Source organism: Suricata suricatta, chromosome 11, assembly GCF_006229205.1.
Source record: "Suricata suricatta isolate VVHF042 chromosome 11, meerkat_22Aug2017_6uvM2_HiC, whole genome shotgun sequence".
In the NCBI taxonomy this organism is placed as follows: domain Eukaryota; kingdom Metazoa; phylum Chordata; class Mammalia; order Carnivora; family Herpestidae; genus Suricata; species Suricata suricatta.
In genome coordinates, this window is record NC_043710.1 from 34095895 (window position 1) to 34104636 (window position 8742).

The 8742-nt window shown below is 38.1% G+C and overlaps 1 pseudogene; it reads left to right on the forward strand.

The window, feature by feature from the left end:
- Positions 1-245: 245 nt before the first annotated feature.
- LOC115272492 lies at positions 246-694 on the forward strand (annotated as a pseudogene).
- The last annotated feature ends 8048 nt before the right edge of the window (positions 695-8742 follow it).

Here is an 8742-nt window from a genome sequence, read left to right on the forward strand (position 1 = left end):
AACACTAGATGTTTAGAAAACAAAACAAAACATACAGAAATTTTGAAATTAGCAAACCTGCACCAAGTTAGATACTAAAGAATATTCCTTCAGTGAAGGAACATGATGTCAGATGTGAATTCAGAGATAGAGAAAACAAGAACAAACAATGATAAGATCCTAAGTATAGGGGGCTGGTTAATCTAAATGGCTAGTGACTACATACTATATTACTAGTAACATCTAGTAGTGTTTGAATAATATGGATGCAGGTCAGAGTCCAAGTGGGTGCCAGGACGAAGGTGCTGCAGCAGGTCCGGGTGCAGGAGGCAGTGGACTCCATGGGGAAGAGTCTGGAGAGAAAGAACACCTGGAAATATGTAGGACTTCACGTTCCGGTGCAGTGCCAGCTGTTGTGAGACCAGCCAGGCACCCATGCATTGGGTGCACCAGTGCATTGAGTGCAACCATGCAACCTCTGGCTTAAGCCCAGGCCCTGGTGACCAGTGAGTTGGAGAAGCTCCAGGACCGCCTGGCCGGGTGTACCATGTATTGCAATGACAAAGCCACAGATTCAATAGATGCGGGAAGTAAAGAGCTTTGGGTGAAGCAGCAGCTGGAGAGCTGTGTGACCAGGTGTGTGGATGACCACATGTACCTCATCCTGACCATGACCAAGAAGATAATGGAGTCTCTCTCATACATTGAAAAATAGAAGTCTTTGCAATTGGCCATCACGGTTGATGGCAGGATGTTACTTAAGAAGAAAAATGGGAGTTTTGGTCTTTTAAGTGAGATTTATAAAGAAATTAAGGATGGCAGCAAGTTTGAAGCATGTGTCACTAGCCTCTGGACACTGGTTCCTTTATGTTTCAACCCAAAAAGTGAAGTGGGAAAAAACCGGTGCTGAAAGTTGGGTCAGAGTGCAGAAGAGTTTTTGATGGCCTAAATTTCATATATCTGTTCTGCCACTAAGGATCTCCCTTGTATCAAGCCAGAGCCCTCTTCTTTGTGCACAGGTACCACCAGGCTGGTCGGTTTCTCTAACCTGCCTGTGATCTGGTGGAATGTGAGCAAAGGTGTTGTTTCTGTTTGTTGCCCACCTCCTGACCAGAAGGATCTCTAAATCATTTCCCATAAGGTGCAAAACAAAATCTACAAGGTCGTTAATTTACAAAAAAAAAAAGAAAAAAAGAAAAAAAAAGAAACAAAGAAAGAAAGGAAGAGAAGAAAAAAGAAAAAAGTTTGGGCCTTTGTTTTGCTTTGCTTTGTTTTATATACAAGAACATGAAGTTGATTTAAGATGTAGAGTTGGGAGAGGTAGTTTAGAACCTTCAACAGTTCCTTGTGGATATCTGTTTCTGGCTATCATCAAGATGTGGAGATTCATTTCTTGAAATACACACTACATCTTTCAGCTAGGAAGCCCTGCAGAAACATGGGAGGGAACACTGGGAATGGGAAGCAGACCTTCCCTCACACTGGCTGCCATGATGGGCCCTGAAGCTATCGGCTAAGGACAATCCTGCAGTGACACTCTTTCTTGAAGGGAAATGGGGTTTTGATTGCACTGTATACCAGTATCCAGGAATGAAAATCGAAGGAGGAACTGTTACTTTCTTAATTAAGGGAGCTATTAAGAACTTGTTTTTACAGAACAAAAGGAAAGCCTAAACTCAGTATTGCTTATTTAGCTCCCTGAAATCAGAGTCCTATTCAGACAATCCTTTGGCAACAGAAAGGTCAAAAGAGAAAAAGTCAGCAACTCACTCAAAACTCAAGAGGGGCAACCCCCACTTTACCAAATACCCGTTTTCATGGGAGCTTTGCAGCAGGCAGGGCTCCTGCCCCAGCTCTGGCACCTTATCATTTTGCTAAGTACCATGTTGTCTTTTTATCAATGTATTGCTTGAAATGAGATATAGCCTGAGTTTGGTGTTTCAAGACTGTGACATATTTTCTTAGTGGTTCATTTATAAAAAATAAATATGATTTAGTTTTTCCTCCTAAATAAATGGTAGGTAAGTAAATACATAAATAAATACAATGGATGTTATAAAATTACATAAAAAATGGCATATATTTTAGGAATTGGATAAATAAAGATATTTTCCTTATTCAAGAAGAGGGGGTAGGTATCACTTAATATTAGAGTTTCATAAGATAACTATAGACATTTGAAACTGTAGGCAGTTCTGAGCCAAAATTATAAATGAGTGCATGATATCTGAATAAATATAGAGGAAATAAAATTTTGTGAAGTGATTAATCAGAAAGAATGCAAGTAAAAGACGAAAGGTAGGACACATAGAAAACATATAGTTAAATGATAGATTTAAGCCCAAATATATCAGTGATTAAATTTAAATCATCTAAATTCTCTTATGAAAAATGAAGAATGTTAGATACGTTAAAAAAACACCATATAGGTTGTTATTATTATTATTGTATCAAAGAACGCAAAGGTTTTGTTTTAAGAATTCTTTTAATGTTTATTTATTCTTGAGAGAAAGAAGAGAGAGAAATAGAGCACAAGCAGGAGAGGGGCAGAGAGAGAGGGAGACACAGAATCTGAAGACAGGCTCCAGGCTGGAAGCTGTCAACACAGAGCCTGATGCGGGTCCTCAACCTAAAAACTGTGAGATCATGACCTGAGCTGAAGTCGGCCACTTAACCTACTGGGGCCCTGTAAAGGTTTTGTTTTGCTTTGCTTTTTTATTTCAAGTTTTTATTTATTTAAAAAAATATTGTTTTATTTATTTTTGTGAGAGAAAGAGAGGCAGAAAGTGAGCAGGGCAGCAGCAGCAGCAGTATCAGAGAGAGAGAGACTGAATCTGAAGCAGGCTTCAAGTCTGAGCTGTCAGCACAGAGCCTGATGTGGGGCTTGAACCTAGGAGTCATGAGATCATGACCAGATCAAAGTCAGACTCTTAACCAATTAAGCCACCCAGGCACCCCTCAAGTTTTTATTTAACTTCTAGTAAGTTAACAGATAGGGTAGTATTGGTTTCAGGAGTAGAATTTGGTGACTCAGCATTTATATATAACACCCAGTGCTCATCACATGTGACTCCCTTAATGTCCATCACCCATCTAGCCCATCCCCCCAACCACCTCCCCTCCATCAACCCTCAGTTTAACATACTTAAGCCTCTTTTATAGTTTGCCTCTTTCTCTTTTTTTTCCTTCCCCTTCATTCATCTGCTTTGTTTCTTAAATTCCACATATGGGTGAAATCATAAGATATTTGTCTTTCTCTAATTTATTTTGTTGAGTACAATACACTCTACTGCCATCCATGTTGTTACAAACAACATTCTTTTTGATGGCTGAGTAATATATCATCCTATGTATGTATCACAACTTCCTTATCCATTCACCAATGCATGGACATTTGGGCTCTCTCCATAATTTGCCTATTGTTGATAGTGCTCATGTAAGCATTGGGGTGCATGTGTCCCTTTGAATCCATATTTTTTTAATCCTTTGGACAAATACTTAGTGCAATTGCTGGGTTGAATACTGTATAGATTAAAAGAGATGCTGCCAAATAAAATAAAAGGATAAAGAAAGGCCGAGAAAGAAATGATGAAAAATTATATATTATGTAAGTCTTCATATATTATGTGTACTATATTAGTGTAAAATAAAGTAGACCCTCATATGAAATCATTACTAAAGATAGAATATTTTATAATATTGAAAATGTTGACTACACCAGGGATATAAAACAATTTTAAATAGTATCCCTAAATTTGTCAAATCTAAATGAAAGCAAAGTGGCAGATTTTTATATTCAAGAACAGAGAATTCTGAGTTATTTCTATATAGCATTCTCCTACTCCTACACTTATTATCTTCCTGGCCTTGGTGGATCTCATTTTTGTTTCTTATCTGTCAAATGAAAAGAGCAATACTTATCTCATTAGGAAGTCATAACAATTAAATGAAACATGTGAAAACATCTAATAATCTAATATTGTACAGGATATAGCGTAGAAGTAAATGAAGAGCCAAACTAACACCATGACAGGCTTAAAATAAGCCTTAGAAACTAGAAGGCCTAAGTTTCAGCTTCCCTGAAACAATCAGGCAATTACACCTTGCTCAAGAGTAGAAGAACCGCCCCTAGACCGGTCTATCAGCAAAGACCAAGAGGATGCTTACCATTCCTGAGGTGTGGGGCTTGGGGGCTGGGGACCATAGATAGCTGCTTAATGTTAGTTAGCCAATCGCTCACCACTTGCCCTAGCCCCAAGCCCAAACGTCATGATTGGGTCCTGCCAAATGTAACGGACACCTAGAGATTCTGAGGGGTTAAGATTGTTACTAGGGGCTGTTGTATGAGTACAGTTGGATTACTGTGCCTATGTTATAATTTTCTGTAACCCCCCTTTCCAAGCCCCATAAGAACCCTGCTGAGCTATTGTTCGGGGCTCTCAGCACAGATCCACTGCATCGGTGAGGTCTGAGAGACCAAGCTTAAGCCTGAATAAACACCCTTTGCTTTTGCATACGTGACTTGGTCTCTCTGATGATCTCTGGTTTGGGGGGATATTGCAATCTGGGCATAACATAAACATTTCACAACATGACATAGGTTTTTAAAACTGAAAACGTAAGAGAGTGTTCTCTCTCTTGGAGAGAGATCAAGACTGAGAAACCAGGGAGCTGGCCTGTTGTCTTGGCTTTGCCTTTGCCTTGCTTTGTTGGAATATAAAATACCGCATTGGGTAGGCCAATCTGGTCAAAGAGCCTCAGGCTCCCCATTGTTAAATGACACAACACTTGTGAGTCATCACCTTCTAGCGCTTCTCCTTCCTGCTACCTCCAGCTGAAAATGCTACTGAGATTGAATGAGGGCATCTCAGTACAGAAAGACGTGCATCACTTTTACTTGCCTCACAAGTCGTCCTGTTCCCTGCTACAGCCAAGTGACTCCCCAGGCAAGCCTGTACATGACACATCATGTGAGGCAGTCCACACCAAACTATGGGAGTCTCACCAGCCCTTCAAGCTCACTGTTTCTTTAGCGAGAATAACTTCCTATTGATAGATTATTTTATTACTACTAGGTTTGATTTTTCTGAATTGTTTTCACTTGACTTTTTGTGATAAAGGCAGAAGATAAACACCCACCAGGACACCTCTCTCTAAAGAATTTTCCCTGTTTTTGGAGGTTGCTATTTCCCTCAGTCATTGTTAATTATGTTTGGGTTATATCTAAGTATTATGTCAATGCTCTTGACAAGATATCTAGAAATACCTTCAATTTAAATATAGCATTGCACATTCAAATTTCAGTGAAGCACACTATCTTCTTATATATAGGGTTAATATTTCAGAGAAGAGAAAAAATAGAAAATCATTAGAATAATTAGAAGATACATTTCTTCAATCATTAATAGTTTGGTATGTTTGCTTCTTTTAATGCATGTTATCACAGTGCTACATCACTGAAACACATTCTAAATTAAAATTTTTTGAAAGCTGATTAAAAATTAATATTCATATACAGTGACTATTACTTTCTTTTTAGGAAAATAGTGGACTGGACAAAGATGCTCTAATCCTTAGATAATTTATACTCCTTATACAAGAAGACATGGATATACACACATAGTAGTTTAAAGTTTTAATTATTATTATATTTTTAGTTTTAATTATTTTAAATGGAGATTCTGAATAAGCATATTTAAATCTTAAAAGCAGCAATACACGACAATTGATGCATATGTGTGCATGTGATCTTCTGTTAGAATCTTGTTTCAAAGTCAGTCACAGCTGGAGCAGTCAAAGCTGAATAATTACTGAGTCCAGAAGGCCACAGGGCATTAAGGTGACTGTCAGATTCTGAGATATTTTGGGATAGCTTGAATTATATAATGAATAAAATTTGCATACTTTTCTGTAACTTTTAATAAAATTACAAAGAATTAGCCTCTGGTATTCTCATACATATGAAAGCAAATTCAGTGTTAATTTAAGCCAGAATGCTTCAGGGCCACTGTACAAAATATTGTACAGCATTTTCTTCATTCATTAAGTATTCCAGTGGATAAAAATAATGTAAATAATATTCATGTATTAAACATCTATACTGGACATTCCTGAGGGAGGCTTACTCATTGTTCCTTTTTACTTTTGTCTCCCTGCCATGACCTCCTTGATGTCCCATTTGCATGCGGTATTCATAAGTATATTATTAATTGATTTGAACACACATAGAGCAACTATTCAACTTTTTAAATTATTGCCTTGTTAATTCTGATGTAGTTAGATAGCCAGGACTGTAAATAATAATAATAATAACTACTTCCATCATACATGGCAGTGAATCAAACTTCTTAGTTGTATACCACTTTGGCAATTAAATTAAATTATAGATTCTCTCTTGCGAATATCCTTGCATTCTCTCCCTGAAAAAAAAAGTAGCAGTACACACACATATCACCACATAAACCCAGACGTACCCTGTCTGCTTCAAATATCAGCATTTCCTGACCCTCCATGCAACCATGGTCCCAAGTTTAACAACCGCTGCTCTACGTGGGATATGTATGTTTCTGTCTCTTTTAGCAGAAGACTAGACATCCAGTTTATTAAAAAGACATAGCAACATGTTCTAAATGTGTGCTCCATAATCTAATAATTAGATGGAGATTGGGTATAAGACGTTTAGAACATGCTTATTCCACAAGGGGTATCGAAACAGAATCAAACAGAAAAAGTTGAACTGTGATACAGACTCAGCCAAGTTGTGGCCAACCCAGAAAGGATCTCCAAAGTGAATACTGCCTGCTAGAGTTACCCTGAAACTACCTAAAACTGCTGGGATTTTATGCTGTCTGTGAATCACTGTAGGTAAGTTGTCTTGAGAAGTACATGATGTCAAGTGAAGCAGCTCTCTCCTGATGAGAATGATCCTGAAAAACTAACACCTAGATACTGTCTGCTTCTTACCCTCCCCACCACTGGACAAATACTTTTCTTGAAGAGGGATAAGATCAGTACATTCTTTGTGCCATTAAGATCCACTTCTGTCTGTACATTTGAATAGGTAACTCTCCAGTATTCCGGAGGGCCTCTCTTCCTGAGGGAAAATAGATAAGTTCTATAAATACAACTATACATCTGACCAGACTCATTCTCAGTGCTCTAATTGATCTTAATTTTCTCCCTCCATCTTTTACTCTCTATCCTATTCTTCTCAAAGTCAACTACTACCTTTTCAGTTTCTTATCCCTGAAGGACCTAAAGCCCTACTCACCATGTCTTTCCTAGCCTGAGGTGACTGTGTCTGTTTATTTATGGTCAAATTGGACACACAGGGACCAGAACACAGCTGAGTCGCACATGTATTCCTGCTTGCCTTATTGTCACATTGCAGCCCTGCCTCCTCCTGGTTATCATGATCAGTTACTCTTGCTAAGAAATAATTCCTCTTCTTGCCTATTACTCCTTTGATACAAAAGGCCCAGGTAACAGCTGCAGCTGGTAACTCAATACTTTTATTTCATTTAGAAAAATTTTCCCATTAAGGAATGGAACTCGTAGCATTACAGAAACTAACATTGCAGAAATGGGAAGCACAGTGTTCCCAAATGGCTCATTGAGAATTATGGAATATGGAACCCTACTTCTTAAACCTGTTATTTCCAGGATCTGTATATTCTCCCAATTAGAGAAATAGTGACATATAAAGTTCTTTGATTTAATATATATATGTATCCTGTGCAGTGTCAACCCATCCTTATAAAATACTGCCTCTGAGCTAGCAGTTCAGCTGAGACTGTAATAGACTATTGCAATGTTGTATCTGATCAACTGATTTGGGGTGATGCAACATGTGATGTGATATGATCAATAGATTCCATGATCCTGGCGTTTTTCACGTATCTCCTGTGCTTCAAAATACCCACCTGGCCTGATGTAGTATTATATGGGATCTCAGACTAGTAGATCAAATACTCAATAAACCCTCAGATATTAGTGCTTCCTCAAAGCCCATGAGCAAGTATATCTACTCCTAGAAGAAAACAAAAACAAAAACAAAAACAAAAACTTTTGATCTTTCATAGCTGGTAGAGGACCTATGTAATCAGCTTGCTACAAGGTGACTAATTAGTCACATCAGAGAAAAGTTCCATCTCAGAGGTTCAACATTGGCCTCTGTGGGCTGGGTGGTTAGACATTTGACAATATAAATAATTGGCTTTGGCAGTAGCACTTTATGCCGTTAGCCTAATGTGTAACCTTAATCTCTCCCATTTTGTTCAAATGGTTCATTTTGCCATTGTGCTGTTAATGGATTGGCCACTAATAGTATGGTTGATGTCTCTCGGTCAGAAAACTATGTCTACTGGGATATTTTGGGCCATTTTATGGTATATTTTTTTCTGATGGGCATTATAATATTATACAAACATCTTTACACTTTATGCTAATGTCCATATATCTGTCCACATGCCAATTTCTATACTTTCTGGTCCAGGGCTTACAAGTCATTTTGCTGAGCCCCCTGACCAACCAGGCAAGCTATCTGCCAATCTTATGAGTGGGCATGTACTCTAAACTTGGGCCAATTTTTTTTCCACATAAGGTAAACAGTTGTACTGCCTTTTGGACTGATTTTTCTCTACTATAGTCTTCCAAGGCCACTAATTGTGGATTTGTATTTTTCAACTTGTTCCCATATATAGAGATTTGACTTATCTGTAAAATGAGCTCAGGCTTTTTTCCCCTCCAGGTGGATACAAAGGA